General features: G+C 61.9%; 1 protein-coding gene across 2 annotated transcripts in view; it reads right to left on the bottom strand.

The window, feature by feature from the left end:
* The window catches only part of EEFSEC (eukaryotic elongation factor, selenocysteine-tRNA specific), a 115,590-nt gene that overhangs the window by 24,385 nt on the left and 73,592 nt on the right, over positions 1-17,613 (bottom strand). The window lies entirely within an intron of this gene.

Below are 17,613 nucleotides of genomic sequence, written 5' to 3'. Positions count from 1 at the left end.
CTTGCTTTCCCACCACCTCCCACCTGCCTGGCCTTGCCCGGCCCCCTCGAAAGTGCAGGACAAACACGGCTGCCCAGACCTCCATGGGCAGAGCACTGCCCCAGCGCCTCCCAGCCACGCCGCCCGCTGTGCCACCCTTGCCCGCTCGGACCCGCCCGCTGCCAGCCTGCAGGTTCCGCTGGGCAGAGCCGCTCCTCATTCACCAGACACACTGGCCCCGGGGCTGCTGCGTGCCGGGCGCTGTTCCGGGTGTGGGGACAGGGCCAGCTGTGTCCGCAAAGAACGCAGCTTCTAGAAACAGCCCTACAGGTACTTTCGCAGCAACAACACCTACTAGCATAAACAGAACAGACACACGGCGTTGTGTGTGTAGGTGCGTGTGACGGCATTGTGTGTCTGTGTGTGTGATGGTGTGGTGTGTGTGTGTGTGTAGGTGTGTGTGATGGCGTTGTGTGTTTGTGTAGGTGCGTGTGATGGCGTTGTGTGTGTGTGTGTACGTGTGATGGCGTGTGTATGTAGGTATGTGACACAGCGTGTGTGTGTGTGTAGGTGCGTGTGATGGCGTTGTGTGTGTGTGTACGTGTGATGGCGTTGTGTGTGTGTGTCTGTAGGTGCGTGTGACGGTGTTGTGTGTGTGTGTACATGTGATGGTGTGTGTGTGTGTGTGTCTGTGACGGCGTTGTGTGTGTGCATGTGACAGCGTTGTGTGTGTGTGTGTGCGTGTAACTGCGTTGTGTGTGTGTGTGTGTGTCGGTGTGACTAACATGCCCGCTATCTGGGCGTCACCGACGCCCTGCTCAGAGGAGACAGCACAGCGCAATGTGGGGCCCTGGGCTGGGCGCTGGGGGGTCTGGTTGTATGGGGGCAGAGATCAGGGGAGACTTCTGCAGAGGCCGTGTCTGAGCTGACACCCTGATCACAAGAGCCAGCTGTGTGGGGGCCAGAGAAAGTCCACTCACAACCAGGGTGCCTGGAGGTGCGGAGGCAGTGGTGGGCTGCAGCGGGGGTAAGGAGTGGGGTGCAGCTGGAAGACCAGGGGCGACGGATCTCACCCGTCCCCAAGCCTCACACGCCCACCCCAGCAGCACACTTCTGTGCCCAAGGCGGCTAAATCAGGAGCAGGTGTAGAAAAGGCCCCATAAACATGCACAGCGCGAGCAACGCCTCTGCAGAGACCCACGTCGGGGTGACGAGACAGTCAGAGGACCTCTGCTTAGAGCAGCAGAGGAGCAGAAACCCGCCGCCACCTTCACACGGAGGCACCGCCAGCCGCTACACTGTGGGCAGCCAGTCTATGAGATTGGGGTGTGGCGCCCCCGTTTCCGCCCTGTGCAGCGGGGCTGGGCTGACGTGAGCCACAGGAGCCCGGCTCTCCCCAGTGGAGCCTGAAACGCCAGTGTTTGTTCAAAGAGCGTTAAGCACCCAACCGGGAGGTCACAGGGCAGAGAAAGTGAGGGGCGCCGTGTCAAAGCCACCGTCAAGACCAACCAGAGAGAGACACGAGGCGCCCGCACAGTCCGCACGAGCGCCGGGGCGCGGCCTTCCAGGAGTGAGGCGCGGGGCGACCGAGTGACCGCGGGGTCAGCTTACACCAGCCCTGCCCCACGCGCCTGCTCCCCAGCCCCGCAATGCGCTCACCGCCCTCCACAGGGCCCCGTCCCTGCAGCGTGCCTGCCACGTGGTGTGTGTGGGGGCACCGGAGCCTCCACAGGGGAAGCGCCCGCAACACGTGGAAGGACTGGCCTGACGAGTGACAGCCCAGAGACGAGACAAGCGGGCGGCGGGGGTGCCGTCTCCTGGGGCAGGAAGGCCCCCCAGCGCAGCTCCCGGGAGGGCCAGCCGCCTGCAGCACCTCGGCCTGTCTCCCCCGCAGCTGGAGCTTCTGCGGGGGGTGGGGGTTGGGGGGGAAGCTGGGAGGAGGGGAAGAGAAATACCATCAAGCAAGCCAACACTTTTTCAAACTCAAGCTCATGCCTTCTAAGCAGTTTGGCCCTTTCTGATGAATAAGCAAGCTTTACCATTCTCTGGGTCAGTTATTCTTCATAAAACCCTATGAGGCAGGTCAATATTTTTACATTCAATTTTATGGAGGAGAAAACAGAGGTTTTTGATGTCTCCAAGGTCACAAGGCAAACAGGCTGAGACTTGGGCTGATCAGCTCTGGGACCTTGAGGCAGGCCTGGCTCCCAGCATGTCCCCTGACCACCCGACCAGCTGACCTGGGGCGGCGCCAGGGGCCGCAGGGTGGACACCCCCACCATGAATCCAGGAAGGCTCTGGAGCTGGAGGCCAGGCCCAGCCATCTCCCCTGCCCCAGCTGAGCTAAGTGATGCCTGCTGATGGCCAGCCCAGTAGACTTCAGACCTAGTCCCTCAGAGCCCCTCAGCACCCCGCTCTGGCCAGCAGGGCCCCAGCGGGACAGGCTCTCGCTCCGTGGGGTCTGGGATGGGCTAGTGGGAGAGCAAAGAGATGCCCTGTCGGCCAGGCCCCACATGCTCAGGGGCTCTCTCCAGCTTCTGAGCCTCTGCACCGTGGTTTCTGGTGTCTGGGGCCCTTGGTGGGAGGCTGGGCTCACAGTGACCGGGGCGCTTTCTAATGCTGCTGAATGCCAGCAGGGAAATGGCCCAAGGCGGGGTCCCAAGGCGTGCGTCTCTGCCCTCCACAGCACCAGCCTGCAGGATTGGACACCCAGCCGGCGGCGGTGAGGGCAGAGGAGAGACACAGTGTCTGCGGGACGCTCATCAAATGATGAGCTGCTCCTTACCGTTTGCCCAACCACCCCCAGATGGCTCCAGCGACTGCACTTCACAGATCCGGTATCGAGGCCCAGGGGTGAGGTGTGTGCCGGGGCACCCGATCTACCCGTCTGAAAGCCCCTCTCCCATCACACCACACACATCAGCCCCACCAGAGTCCACGAGCACCGCAGCTCTTGACCCAGCTCTCTGGCAGTGCTGTTTCTGCAGCATAGGACATAGAGGAGCCAGAGCCACCACGACACATGCGAGGGACCGGCACGTGGGGGCCCCTGACAGCCTCCAGAATCAACAGATGCTGGAGAGAAGGGGGCTGAGCCTCGCTTCTGATGGGCAGAGGTTGCTGTAATAATGGCACCGGCCGTAATGAGATTGGACCCTGTTATCCGTTTTCGTCCACTAATGAGCCTGGAAGCTCCTGGCTGTGCCAAAGGCGAGGGTCAGGGCCCTGCAACTGCATCACTGCTTAATGAAATGTAAGTCGGGAGAGGAGAAGAGACACACAAGGTTGACACTAATAAGCTTACACCAGGATCAGTTATTGCAATTCAAAGAGGTTCAGACCGGAGGGAAAAATGAAATAAGCTTTTAAAGATCCGTCCAGGTTTGGCTCCATCAGACCTAGCCAATTTGGTTTAATAAGGTTTCAATTTGGCTGCTCTTATTTCTCCCTCTTCTTTGAGCCGGGCCGGGCACAGATAAGACATCCCCCGCCTAGTGCATTAACTGTATCTTGCGCAAAAAGCCAAACTCGGGACGCCGCTGGGGAGAGGGCGGCCTGGGGGGTCAGTTCCCACCCACCTGACCATTCAGAGAGGGGCAGGGTCAAGCGAGGTGCCCACGGCCTGGGCTCCCTCCTGGGACGGGCCCATCTGAACCGCCTCGTCCTTGGCCTCAGCGTGGGGTTGGAGGCCCCGAGGCCTGACCCCGGCCCTGCCGCCCTGAAGCAACCTCCACGGCGTCATCACGTGCCCCACCACGGGCATTCGCAGCCTCGTGAGCACCCCGTAGGGTACACGTGATTGAGCGTACAGGGTAGGGCCGTGCCACTGGTCCACTTGACGACTTGTCCCTGTGCCCTGGGTGGACGTCTGCTCATGTTGGGAGACTCTGCGTGTACAGTCTGTCCACGGTCCGTCCTCTTACCCATGCCCACACTCGTGGGCATGCTGCTGCGGGGGCCCTTCCTGTTGCGCCCCCTGTGTTCCCCAGTACCGCCCTGCAGGGGTCGGAATGGAGACCCATGGTGGGGCGCAAGCCTGCCTGTCTCCCTGATCGCCCACCACTGCGGCCACTTGCCCCCAGCAGCACAGGGAAGCGCCTCCACGTGGCGTCGCAAGCTGTTTGCTGCCGCCCAGCTGTCGCCCACCAGGACGGGGCTCCTTGGGGGTCCCTGCTGCCCCCACTTCACTCTGAGGCGAAGGGGCGAAGCTCCACTCCACAGCGGATGGCCAGGCCCAGCAGCCTCCTGGGCGTGCTCCCGGGGAGGCGACATCGCAGGAAGTCAGGCTGGCCCCTCCCTGTCCTGGCTCGATGCCCCGGCCCCTGCCCCGGGCACTGGCACCACCAGGAACCGGATCTGGCAGTGCTGGCCCAGCCCCTCCTGCCTGGCCTCGTCCCGGGAGGCTGCGTTGCTGCCCAGCCGTGGGCTCTGCTCCATGCAGACATCCCCAGGGGCCTCAGCCAAAGCCAGCTGCCCCCTGGGGAGGAGAGCGAGGAGACCTTCCTCTCAGGAGCCCCTGTTCAGGAACAAGACACGCCACCTGAGAGGAGGAGGCCATCTTCAGAAGCCCGGGGACCCCCATGCACCCCCGGACCCGAGTGCAGGCTCAGACGGGGGCTCTGCCTGCTGGCGCATCTGTCTACTCCAGCCACTGCCCCTCCCCCAGGTGCCCGGCCAGGCTGCGTGCCCGGAGCTCGGTCACCCCAGGCCTGTGCGTGCCGCCCCCACTCAGCCCCTTCCCAGAGTCCCGGGGCCCAGCAAGCACTGATGAGCACCGTCAGGCCCCACGGCCGTCGCCGCGTCTGCACGTCTGGCTCCACCCTCTCGGCGCCTGTGCCGGGCGGGCGGCTGTCCATGGCAGGCCGTGCCATCCTGCTGCCTGCTGGGCCCCTCCTGCTGCTGTCTCGGGGTGGGCACCCCGCAGGGGGGACTGTGGGGGGGATCGGGTTTCCTACCGTGGGCCCAGCAGAGGCCCCGCCCCTCCACTGCGACCTCACAAACTTACCCAGGTTCTTAGCCACCCAGTCGGCCAACAATGGAAAACCGTAAAAGTGACAAGGGGCCTGCCAGGAAGCTCCACGCTCCTCCTCCCAGCCACCCTCCATGCATTTGTCATCCCATAAAAGTTTAAATTGAATTACGCTGATGTCTGATTCTCCTGTTTTCCATACAACTGGGGATTTAATTGTTTTTAACGACATCCTCGGGCTTTTTGGGGGGTAAGGAATCCTTGGGAGGTGAGCCAAGGGGGCCAGCTCTGACACGGGGCTTGGCCTGGAGAGGCGTCCCAAGCAGGGACACAGCCACACTCGGGCCATAGCCAACTAACCGGGTGGCCTGGGTCCCGGGCAGGCGACGGGGTTTCAAAGGATGAGCCCACTCGGACGAGACGGGGGAGTCTCAGAAATGAAAGTACAACCTCTCTCTCCCGGGCCCCTCAGGGCAAGCTGCGGGGCTCACAGTGCCAAGGAGCCTGCCAGCCCATGGGCCCCAGAGCCCAGCGGTCCTGGGAGACGGCAGAGGGGGGCAGGTGCAGGACGCCGCCTTCTGGGGGCACAGAACCGCTTCTAAGTTTTAAGGTTCATGGAAATTTCTGTGTTCAATGCCATAACAGGTCCATGTTTATTTTAAAATAAATAAGGCTTGGGTTTAACTGCCCTCTTGGAAATTGCCACTGTGGGAAACTGACCCGCTGGCTGTGGCCTGCCAGTTCCTGGCCCGTGGGGGTAGTCACCCCGAACGCCCGGCCACGGAGAACTACATCCTGAAGTTGTGCAGGCTCCAGGGCTGCGGGTGACAAAGGTCAGTGGCATGCACCTGCTCCTGACGCTAGGCCGGGCTCGGAACCCCAGCCAGAGCTGGCGAACCAGCCGCAGTGCACGAAGGCACCTCGGCTGCGCCGAGCCTGGCCCGTCAGAAGCCGTCTGCGGGGAGGACACCGAGGACTCAGGGAGCCGCGGGGTGAAGAAGAGGCTCAGCTTCAGCCAGCAGAGTCTCTTCCACACCTGAGAGATCTCCCGAGGCACCGGCGAAGCCTAGACTGACTAGGGTCTGCCTGGAAATCTGGAGAGGGCTCTCAGACATGGAAGGTTCCCAGTGCAGACAGCTGACACGCCCACCTGCTGGTGGGGCTGCGAGGGACCCCGTCACGCTATCTGAGAGGCGCAGGGGCTGCGGGTGAGATGGACCAAGATTAAACCCGGAAAGCTAGAACTCGGAGCAGTGAAAGCCAAGCAAGTGAGTGCCCCGGGTGGGTGGCGAGTCGGGTGGCGTGTCCCATCAAGGGGCCGGCTGGGCGTCAGGGGTGCTCAGGGTGCATGAGAGGCACGGTGCGGGGAGGCGGTGATGGCGGCCTGGGGGCAGGTCGACCCAGCCGCCTCCCCGCCTGTGGCCTCGGGGGCCCAGCACCACTCGGCGCTGCTCTAGACCAACGGCCAAGGTCCACCCCGGCCTCTGGCCCACAGCTCGAGGTCTGCAGACCCTCTGCTGATGTGCTAACCAATGGGCCGCTCAGAAGCCGAGGGACCTCGTCACCTCCTCCCGCCACTGCTGCCGTTCAGCGAGCACCTACTGTATACCCTGGGCAGTGTTCCAACAAGCTCATCTACACCAGCCCACTCAGTCCTCGCACAGGCCCGAGGAGTCATCGGTCTCACCGCGACCCCCGTGGAGAGGGGGCAGATGGGGCCCAAGGCCTCCCCGACGGCGGTGGTGGGGCTGGGACGCAGACCCTGCTGGGGAAGCTCTGAGCCAGGCCTCCTGGAGGACACGGGGATCCCACAAGTCCCGCCCACAGAAGGAGGCTGCACTTGAGGGCAAGGGCCCCAGTGGTGCGGCTCTGTGGTCAGACTTCCCAGGTCAGCTCCCTCCAGCCAGCCCATGACGCTGGGCACACGGGGCATGCCCTCTCCGCTTCCTCAGATAGAAGACGCACCTGCCTCCCCGGGCAGTGGGGGGATTACCCTGGGTAATGCATGCGGAGCCATTCACACGGCATCAAAAGCTAGGAACTGTTTAGTAAAGATGAGCCGTGAACACGGTAACTATTAATACTGTGTCATCAGCAGAAAGGAGACGTGCACCCCAGCTTCATCGGGGTCGCTGTGACGATGAAATCGTGAGAGGATGTGAGGGCCAGGGCTGAGCCCAGCACAGGGCCAGGGCCTGAAGCTGAAGGACCGGGGGCTGCAAATGTCTCTGCAGAAGGCCAGACGGCCACCGCCTCCGGCTCCCAGGCTGCGTGGGCTCCATCGCAGCCACTCAGCTCTGCCGTTGTGGCGCGAAAAGCTTTCCGTCTGAGGGCAGGCAGTGGGCAGCGGCCGGCTGAGCCCACCCGGCTCTGAGCTGCCTGGCAGAGACCTGCGACAGCCTGACACCTTGCCTAGGCCCGGCTCACCCCGCGGGTGCTCCTGAGCAGCTGTGCACAGAGCTGGACGCCCCGCGGGGCAGGCCGCCGTCGACCAGCCTCACTGGGTGGTCACCTGTGAGCACTTCCCCAGCTCCGGGCACACGGTGCAGGCCAGGCCTGGCCCTGCAGCCCGCGGCGGGGGGTGGGGAGACAGCCATGGGAACAGAACTCGTCTTGTCTGACACGCGAGAATCGCACCACGCCCTGCGGAGCGGACACAGAAGGACTCACGGCCGCCCCCGGCTGGGTGCGGGGCGATTACTATTCCCGCCCGTCTCCTAGGAAGCGGGGAGAGGTTGATCCACTCGAGAGGACTTCCAGGAGCTTAAGGGCGGGAGCTTTGCGCAAAGTCTGTTTCGGGTAGACCGGGTAACACACAGGCCAATGGGAGTCATGTTATATCGCAAATAAAAATCGGCCCATGAATATACATAATCCCCAAGGTAATTCTCCCAATCTCACGACGGTAATGGAGCCACCCTCGCTCACTGAGGCATGAATATTTACCGTCCTCTGGCTTTACTGCTCTCGATCTGGGTTCAATTTTGCAAATTAAAATGAGGGCCGTGTGGATAGAGAGATTACAGGAGAGCCTCCCGAAGCCTGCTGTCCCTGGCGACGCAGTCGGCATGGGCAGAGGCCCCTTCCTGCTGGCAAACGCTGTGGACTCGAGTGTCAGGAGGCAGAGCCACGGGGCAGGGGTCATGGATGGGTCGGGACCAGGCACCAGGGCAGCGGGCTGACGGGCCCTGAGGGCGGAAACATGTCCCCGAGGGTGGAAATGTGTCCCCAAGGCGGGAAAGGTGTGTGGTCACCCCAGGGGCCTCGCCTTGAGCAGCGGAGCGAGCAGGGGCTTTGACGCAGGCAGACTGAGGCTCAGAGCCTGGCCAGGACGCAGGGCTGGGCTGCGTCACATCCCCGCTCTGGCCTCGGAGTTTTCATCTGTGAAGTGGGGATATACACCGCCTCTCCCAGGCCAGGAGAGAGCGGGGGGCTGTGCAAGCACCGGCAGGGTGGGCCCCGGGGGTCTGCGGCCCACAGGCAGGGACCAGATGGCCTGCTGGAGCAGCAACGCCAGCCACTCTGCCGTGCACCAGGCAGTCCCGGCCCCCATCCAGCCAGAGAGGCAAGGGCGGCCCTGGCGCTCCCACTGGGCCTTTCTAAGAGTGGGCGCCTTCTTCTGTGTCCTGGGTGAGAGGGCAAGGGGGGCAGGGCTGGAGCAGCAAGGGGGCTCGGGGAACCCGCCGTCTGCCTGTCCCAGACCTGGTTCCCTAGCGACCAAAAGCCAGAGAGCCACTTACTCTGCCCCCACGGCTCCGAGAGCCAGCTGGAACAGAACCTGCATGGACTTGGTCCAGAACTCCTCTGCAAGGATGGCACCACCGCTGCTGGAGCGCCGGTGGTAAACACGAGCCCTCAAGGCCTGGGGCCGCCCTGGCTCACGTGGTCCTGGGCAGCAGGGGTCCCCACGCACCCGGACGGCTAGGGCAGGTGGCGCGCAGGCCAGACCCCCGTGCACAGAGCCTGTGTGTGCCTGGACCTCCGTGGGGTTCGAGGGGGCCAGACGCCGGGACATAAGCCTCCCACCCCAGCGCTTCCGGCACCGACAGTCACCCCCTCCCGGGCACCGTGCGCCAAGGGCTCTCCCAGGGCAGCAAGGACGCAGGGCTCGAGGGAGGAGCCATGGTGCCCAGCTGGCAGGGACTTGTTTGTGGGGGAGCCTCGGGGGGCAGCTCACGTGGAAGAGGGGTGCATGCAGGGCAGGGGCGGAGGGTCCATGAGCACGGGGCCTGCAGGGCCCCGGGGGGTCGGTCGGGCAAGGCTGCAGCCTCACCTGCTGGCTGGAGGAGCTGGGGGGGGAGGTCAGAAGACCCCCAGGCAGCCTGCGGGGGCAGAACCCGAGGGCAGGACAGGTGGGGCTGAGGCCTTGCTCACCCGCGGCCCCCGGAGCACGCGAGGGGCAGCGCATACCCCGGGCCCCGACACTCAGGGCTTGCGGAGTGAGGGAAGGAACAGAAGGAGGGTCTGCAGGTGGGAGGCGGGGCCGGAGGCAAGTCCAGGCCGCCAGGCAGGGAGCGCGGGACCTGCCGGGTCTGCAGGGCTCATGCGGGCCGCTGGGGCCTGGGACCAAAGGGTTACTGGCTGTGCTCAGGAAGCCTGGGGCCCCAGCCTGACTCGACGGCGTCTATTTTCCTTTCTGCTCTCTCTGAGACCCCAGATGTGCTCCTGCACATCAAAAGAGAGCGACTTATAAAGTCAAACTAAATCAAGGGCTTTTGTTCTGAGGCATCGTTGCCGAACTAATTATTCCTGTATGTTGTTTAATGAAACAGCGGTGCCATACATCAAACCAGGGAGCAGGATGAGCACATGAGTTACACGGAAGGTCGGGGCTGGGATTATAAATTTAACTTTTCCTAAAGAAGAGATGAAACAAGCTGGCCAACTCCCCGCTGTCGAGTGTCACACAGGGAGAATGATGGCAGCGTGCGCTGAGGGAGGCCGGGGCACCACCGGCCCCCGCTCCTCTGCACCCAGCTCCGGGCGGCCCGGGCACACCTCATCCCCCGCGTGGGGCCTCCAGTCCCTGGGACCACATGACTCCACACATGGGCCAACTGGTCCAGAAAGCCGGGACCAGCCCTGAGGAGGCGCTCCAGGGCCCTGGGGCAGCTGAGAAGCCCGTCCTGGGGGACGTAACGGAGCCGCGACTGCCTCCTGTGGACCAGACCCAGTGCGTCACGGGAACACAGCCACAGCCAGGGGCCACGGGGCCTTTACTCCCGAGGGCACATGCATGTGTGTACATGCGTGTGTGCTCGTGTGTGTGCCTATGTGTGTACATGTGTCTGTGTGCATGGGTGTGCATGCATGTGCCTATGTGTACCTGCGTGTGAATGTGTGTATATGTGTGTGTGCGTCTGCGAGTGTGTGTGTGGGTGTGCATGTGTGACTGTGTGTCTGTGTGAGTGTGTGCATGCGTCTGTGTGTGTGCATCTGTGTGAGCGTGTGTGTGTGTCTGTGAGAGTCTGTGTGTGTGTGCCTGTGTGTGCATGTGTGTCTGTGTGTGCATCTGTGTGAGTGTGTGCACGTGCACATCTGTGTGTGCGTCTGTGTGACTGTGTGTGTGTGTCTGTGTGTGTGTCTGCCTGTGTGTGCATCTGTGTGAGTGAGTCTGTGTGTGAGTGTGTGTGCATCTGTGTGTGCATGTGTCTGTGTGTGTGTGTGATATGTGTGCGTCTATGTGTGTCTGCGTGTATGTGCGTGGTGTGCGTCTGTGTGAGTGCATGTGTCTGTGGGTGTATGCGTCTGTGTGTGACTCTGTGTGTGCGTCTCTGTGAGTGTGTCTGTGTGTGTGTACCTGTGTGTGCATCTGTGTGAGTGTGTGCGCATGCACGTGTGTGTCTGTGTGTGTGCGTGTCTGTGTGTGAGCCTGTGTGCACATGTGTGTGTGCGTGTGTGCCTGTGTGAGTGTGTGCATCTGTGTGTGTGTCTGTGTGCGTGTACATGTGTGTGAGTGTGTGTGTGTCTGTGTGTGAGCCTGTGTGTGTGCCTGTGTGTACGTGTGTGTGTGTGCATCTGTGTGCATGTGTGTGTCTGTGTGTGCATGTGTGTGTGTCTGTGTGTGCGTCTGTGTGAGTGTGTACGTGTGTGCGTGTGTGCATCTGTGAGTGTGCACATGTGTGCATGTGTGCATGTGTGAGTGTGTCTGTGTGCGTTTGTGTGTGTGAGTGTGTGCGTTTGTGTGTGTGAGTGTGTGTGCGTCTGTGTGAGTGTGTACATGTGTGTGCGTGTGCATGTGTGTGTGCATCTGTGAGTGTGCACGTGTGTGTGCGTGTGTGCATGTGTGTCTGTGTGCATGTGTGAGTGTGTCTGTGTGCGTTTGTGTGTGTGCATCTGTGTGTGTCTCTGTGTGTGTGTGCATCTGTGTGAGTGTGTACGTGTGTGCGTGTGCATGTTTGTGTGTGTGCATTTGTGAGTGTGTACGTGTGTGTGAGTGTGTGTCTGTGTGCATTTGTGTGTGTGCGTCTGTGTGTACATGTGCACACAGACATCAAACAGATGTTCACATGCCCCTCCCACTGGTTCTCTCTGGGAGCAGAATCTTAGGGAACTTGACTTTTAGCTTTAGGGGACAGTGTGTGGAGCTTTCCACAAGTATGCATTTCCACTATAATTGAAAAAGGCAATACATAATACCGTTCTTCAAAGCACGGGTCCACAGACAAGCGGCCTTGGGACCTCCCTGGTGGTCCAGTGGTTAAGGATCCTCCTTCCAATGCAGGGTATGCGAGTTTGATCCCTGGTCGGGGAACTCAGATCCCACATGCACCGTAACACAGAGCCCACATATCACAACTGAGACCCAGCGCAGCCAAATAGTCAAAAAAGAACACAAGCGCCAGAGCCTGTGCTGGACACCCGCGCTGAGGGTGCTCAGAAAGGGCTGTGCTCTTCCCAGCAGTGAGGTGCCAGACACCCGCGCTGAGGGTGCTCAGAAAGGGCTGTGCTCTTCCTAGCAGTGAGGTGCTGCGGAGGCAGCATGCCTCAGACATCACTGGCATCACGCAAAGCGCTTCGGGAAAACTTAGAGAGGCGGTAACCTAAGGATGATAGTAAGAAACAATGAGACAGCAACAAGCTAAGGGCTTTCAAAGACACAGGACAGACCTGTGAGGCCGGTGCTCCAGGCATCAGAAACACTGACACGCGAGGCAGACAAGCAGAGTGGCGTCCGCCATAGACAGACACACAGCCTGCGACACAGCACAGTGAGCCACAGGGAGCTCACGTGATGGCCATCGACAGAACTATGGTCAGTTTCCCTGCTGCTCTTTTCTGCACTTTTCCCACTAGGTATGTACACTGCTTTTATAATCGCGACAAAACATGTGTTCAACAGAGAAGAAAAGATTTGAAGAAGTGCATCCAAGTCTTGGCCCCCAGTCCCGTGGCCTGTGTGGGGCAGGAGAGGGCTGGGCGGGCCAGAGGCGCTGGCTGCTGGGTGACCCGCGGCCTGGGCACTGTTTCTTTACGTGGCTGCGCTGGACCTCAGATGTGATGTGCAGAATCTTTGTCACAGTACACAGCCTTAGTTGCCCTCAGCGTGTGGGATTTTAGTTCCCCGACCTGGGCTCAAACCCGCATACCCTCCACTGGAAGGGTGTGGCCGCCAGAGGTGGACCCTCAGGTCCTCCGTTCTCCCAGGCACATCCTGTCTTCTGAATGCACGAGGCAGAGGCCACGGCAGCCCGAGCTTGGCTAGTGGCCTTGCCCACCCCCGACGACCTGCCTGCCCTGCGACCTGAGCGCGTCCGCCTCCTGAGCATGTCTGGATGTGGACCCCCAGGCCTGCAGCCGGTGTGAGTGTGGCCCTGCCGGGAAGGCCTGGCACAGGTGGGGTGGGGTGCGCCGATGGTTGGCCTGAGCGCCCCAGAGGCACCCGCATGGCTACCGTCACCCCAGCCCACAGCAGGGAGGCGGCAGCGTCTCACCCAGACCCTGCGAGGCGCCTGGTCCCAGCGTTAGTGTGTTGCCTGCAGTAGCACCGAGATGGGCACAGGCAGGAGCCAGGCTCCACGAGGCCACGTGTGACAGGACCTGAGTTCAACCAGGAGCCGCCCGAGTCCCCAGGCCAGGCTGCCTTCCTGCGGAGCTGACTCTCTGCAGGCGTCCCCAAGAGACACGGTGAGTAGAACACCGCCTCTGACTGCTCCTCACACGATGACACAGCTAAATGGTGAGGAGGGAAGAGAAAACCTGACCCCCCCCCCGCCCCGGCCCTGGGCCCGGCACCTGGCCATGTCCTGTGAGCAGGAGGCTGGGAGCCGCAGTCTCCCACCCGGCTGCCGCTGCACCTCGGGGAGCAGTGAGGCCCACCGTGGTGAGCTGTCCTGGGACGGGACCCACCCGTCTCTCAACAGCTCCTCATTAGCCGACGTTCCAGTTTTCAACAAGTAAGGACGGCCCGGTCCTTCCTGGAGGGCATGAGCCGGCCCTCGGGAATGCTGGCATGCTCCTGGTGGGCGCTCAGCCGAACAAAGGCTCCCCTGTCCTGGGTGCAGGGCACATGTGGGCAGCAGGGTCTGTCTCCTGCCTCTGTGAGTGGCCGCAGCAAGAGAGGGACTGGGCCTCATGGCGGTCCCCAGGGCTGTGGGGGCTAAGCCAGAAAGGAGGATGCGCAGAAGATGCTCAGCCTGCAGCCGCCGAGGAGAGGCCTCCTTCCCGCCACAGCAAGGCCCCTCACAGAATCTTCCCAACACAGGCCTCCTGGCCACCAAGCCCGAGCAGCCACGGCGGACGCTCTGCGCATCCGCCACGTGGTCCCCGGGGGCCGATGGCCATGCACGAACCTGATGGTGGCCTGGGCACCATCCAGGGGCTGGGACCCCAAGACAGAGCAGCCAGGGAGCTTTGCACGAGAAGCAGAGCTGAGCAGGAGAACTGACTCCCACGTGGACCTTGCCAGGCTCTGGGCCAGTTGGAGTTTGAAGGATTTCCAAGAGCGTCTCCAACAGCTGGGGGAGGGCAGAGCAGCTGATGCAGGGGAGCAGCCGCAGCAGAGGGCGCCTCCTCAGAACCCTCTCCAGGGGTTACAGGCCAGGAGGGGGCCCTGCCAAGCTCCCCGGGCATGAGCGCTGCACGGGCTCCATCCGTACACCGGAGGCCTTGTGTCCTGAAGGCGGTGGGCCATGGCTCTGAGCTAAAGGCTGCCCCCTCCTCAGGAAGCCCTGGGTCCTTGCCTTTTCCAGGCTCTCTCCTTGCCGACCACCCCCCAGGCTCTTGCTTTGCAGGGAAGTGGCTGCACCAAGGCAGGGGAGGGGCCAGGGGCGACCACAGAGGGAAGCCCCGGGCCTCGTGGAGGCACAACCCGTCACATGCCCTGGGTGCCAAACACTGCAAGCTTCTGCAAACGGCAGGGATCAAATTCCTGTAACGACAACCACACGTCCAGTGAAGGAGCCGCCATCGATGAAGGGAGCCGCGTGGCCAGTCCTCTTCCGCCACACGCCACCGTTCCGTCACGTGACTTTGGTCTGAGTCCAGAGTCTAATGTTTCCAATTTCCTCGCGGGCTCTCTCCTGTGCTGTAAATAACCTTTGTTCACTTACTTTCTAGCTAGTTCACGTTGGTGTGTGGTTTGTTTCCTTATCAGACGTCTCGAGAAAATCTGAAAACTTTTCGGAGTGGGCTTTTCGCCACGGAGAGTGCTTTCCCACGGCCGCACATGTACTAGGGAGAGAAGGGCAAGCACAGCACACCCTGCGACCTTCTCCCGGCATCACTCAGCACAGGGCTCAGGGGCCTGGTTTGCTCCCCTTGCTGAGAGGCTCGTCGGCGGGTCTGAAGACGGCACGGCCTCGGGGCATCAGAGGGTGCAGGTGTGTGCGCTCCTCAAGGTGCAGACGCTGCCTCGGGCCCCTCGCGGCCGCACTGAGCTGCTGGCTTTTGTTTCCCTCCCTAAACGTGTCTCCTTCCCTGGGTCCATGCATGTTACAGTCGGACGAGAGGGCTGGGAGCCAGAGTGCAGGGTGTGGCACCTGGGCCCCCAGCAGAGCCGTGTGCTCCCCTCGGGGTGCGCCTCCAGGAGCGGCAGCTGCGCAGGAGGGCACTGGGCTGGCGGGACCACCGCGCCCCCCGCCTTGGCCACTGGGGCCACAGGTACTCACTGCCTGCTCGGACCTTTGCAGCCCAGTCACAAGGGCTGAGGGCAGGACCCACGGTCTGTCACAGTTAAAACTCCACGTGTGAATGAATCCCTGAGGTGCTTCCTTGCACCTGTTCCCCGTCTGAAAACTGGGGAAGGGGCCTCACCTGCCAGGCCCCAGTGAGTTCTCAGAAGCGGCAGTTCCCTGCCCACCCCCCGCCAGGAGGGTCTTGACCCTTGACTTCCAGCCCAGCCTTCCTGGCTGAACCAGCCTCGGGGCCTCCCCGGGCTCTTACCCGCAAGGACTCGGCTGCAGGCCCCACGCAGGGCAGACCTGGCTTTCTGGGCAGGTTCTCGCCCTTTCCGTGACCACCACTCACGACCACCTGACCCTGGATGGATGCGGACCCCTGGGAAACACTCACCCAAACCTTGTCTTCCCTGCAAGGCCCTCACCCCCTCCACCACGGTGATGGTCACTCTCTGCCCGGACTTCCCGGCAGCACACGGCCAGCCGCCCCAGGTCTTCCCACGACCCCAGTCCACGGTCCAGGTGGTGAGCAGGCACACGGGAGGCCCCCAATACCGCCCTTTCCAGCTAAAGAGGACAGAGCTGCCACCCAGGGGCACAGCGGGTGCTGGGAGGAGCCGCCCCAAGGGCTCTGACGCCAGCGCTGTGAGACGCGGTGACACTGGCCTCCGTCTGCACTTTGGGGCTCAGAGCACTGGCCCCGGAGGGTCCTTCAGAAGGTCAGTGGGTGGAAAGCCCGGTTGAGCACGCAGCAGGAGCTCGGTGGGTGTGTCTGCCCCCTACTCATGCCTCCCTGCACCCCAGATGCCCAGACGGGGGCTCACACCATGCCAGGGTGAAACTGGCCCCAGAAGGCCTGAGCTCCTATACTGGACAGGCTGGGAGGCCAGGCCCTGCAGCCCGAGTGGGCAGGGCCCTGGCCATCGGGTGCCCAGAGGCAGAGCTGGGCTGGAGGCTGGCTTGCAGTCCCTTCTCCTGAGGCCAGCTCTGGGCCAAAGACAAAGGCCTGAGCTCACTGCTGAGGGCTCGGCTCCTCCAGTTGCGCTTCTCTGCCCACGCAGAGACCCTCTGCTCGCTGCTCTAAGGCCCGCTCCCTGGCCCACAGTGCAACCGCCAAGAGGGACCGAGGGGTGCTCAGGGCGGTACTGGGACCACACCGGGCATGCGCACCTGGAACCATCTTCAGCAGCCCCCAGATGGAGCGGGGCCAGGCCTGGCCCTGCAGGCAGAGGAGGCTGAGCCCAGCCATGGTGTGCTATGGCGGCAGGGGGTGAGGCTGGGCTGCTCCCACGCGGGGCGAGCTCGGGCCGCAGGCTCGTCTCGGGGCCCAGGGCTGGGTGCGCCCTGACTGTCCTCGAGCAGACAAATCAGCTGGGTCGTGGCCCAGGAGGTGAGGGCTCGGAACCGGGTGGCCTTTTCCCCAAGTCTCTGGCTCCATCTGCTGTTTCTGACGGTCACAAGGAGCCAGAAGCAGTGTCCACAGAGCAGCCCTCGGGTGAGCAGCCGCCACCCCGGCAGGGTGGCCCTCCAGCTCAGAGGACGGGCGGGGCGGGGGGTGCTGCTGAGGAGACTGTTTGCTTGACCCCTGAGCCCGCCGCGGTCTGCTTCCAATTAAGTATAAAAGTGAACCTGGTTACTAGGTTACCCTACGTGCCACAGCACGTCCAGAAAGCCAGAAATCATTTCACACAGGGTGACCTGGGCTTCCAGCGATGGCGCGATGGAGGCTGCAAGTGACGAGCAGAAAGAACGTGGCGTGTGGAAGTGGGGAGCCCTGGGCAGGGGGTGGTGGCAGTCCACACTCGGTCGGTTGGGCCGCTCTGGAAAACCCACCTCCCGGACCTGCTTGGCTCGTCTGTCAAAGTCAGAGGAAGAAATAATTTGACAAGGATGGCATCATGCCAGTCAGCAACGTAACGTGTACAGTAAGCAGCACACACCGTTTCGGTTGAGGAGACCGACCCACTTCACAGACAGGGAGACTGAGTCCCACGCGCTCTGAGGGACTTAATGTCCACTTTGTTGTTTCAAGGCCACGGTGCGTTGTACTGCAAATAAGAATCACCTCTAAGAGAAAATGACTCAGAGACGCTAGAAGGAAAAGCAAGATCGAGATTACTGCCCTAACAAAAAAGAGGCCTGAATTGCCAAATTGATATCCAACAAGCCTGAATTCTGGGCAGAAAAAGCTGAAATGAGCCCAAGGGTCATTGGTGATTCAGGAAGGTCTTAACCCACAGGAAGAGGTGAGTCATGAGGGGTCAGAGACCACAGCGGAGCGCAAAGAGTCGGGAGCAGAGGAGAAAGCCAGAGGAGAGGCCACCACCCGCCCCAGCGAGCCTCCAGTGGAGTACGCAGGGTGAGCAAGTCAGAGTGGACTGCGGCAAAGGGAGCTGTCAGCTCGCACCGACCCCCACACATGCGAAACACGGGGGTGTTTATCTCAGGCTTGGTAACAGATAAGTCTTCTTTTTAAAAGCCCCTGGAACATGTACAAAATCATGTATTAGGCCACGAAGAAAAACTCAATAAACTCCAAACAGTCAA

Source organism: Moschus berezovskii, chromosome 24, assembly GCF_049115385.1.
Source record: "Moschus berezovskii isolate FMDL1 chromosome 24, NW_MosBer_1.0, whole genome shotgun sequence".
Taxonomy (NCBI): domain Eukaryota; kingdom Metazoa; phylum Chordata; class Mammalia; order Artiodactyla; family Moschidae; genus Moschus; species Moschus berezovskii.
Note: the sequence above shows the minus strand (reverse complement) of the source record. Positions and strands in the feature narration are given on the sequence as shown.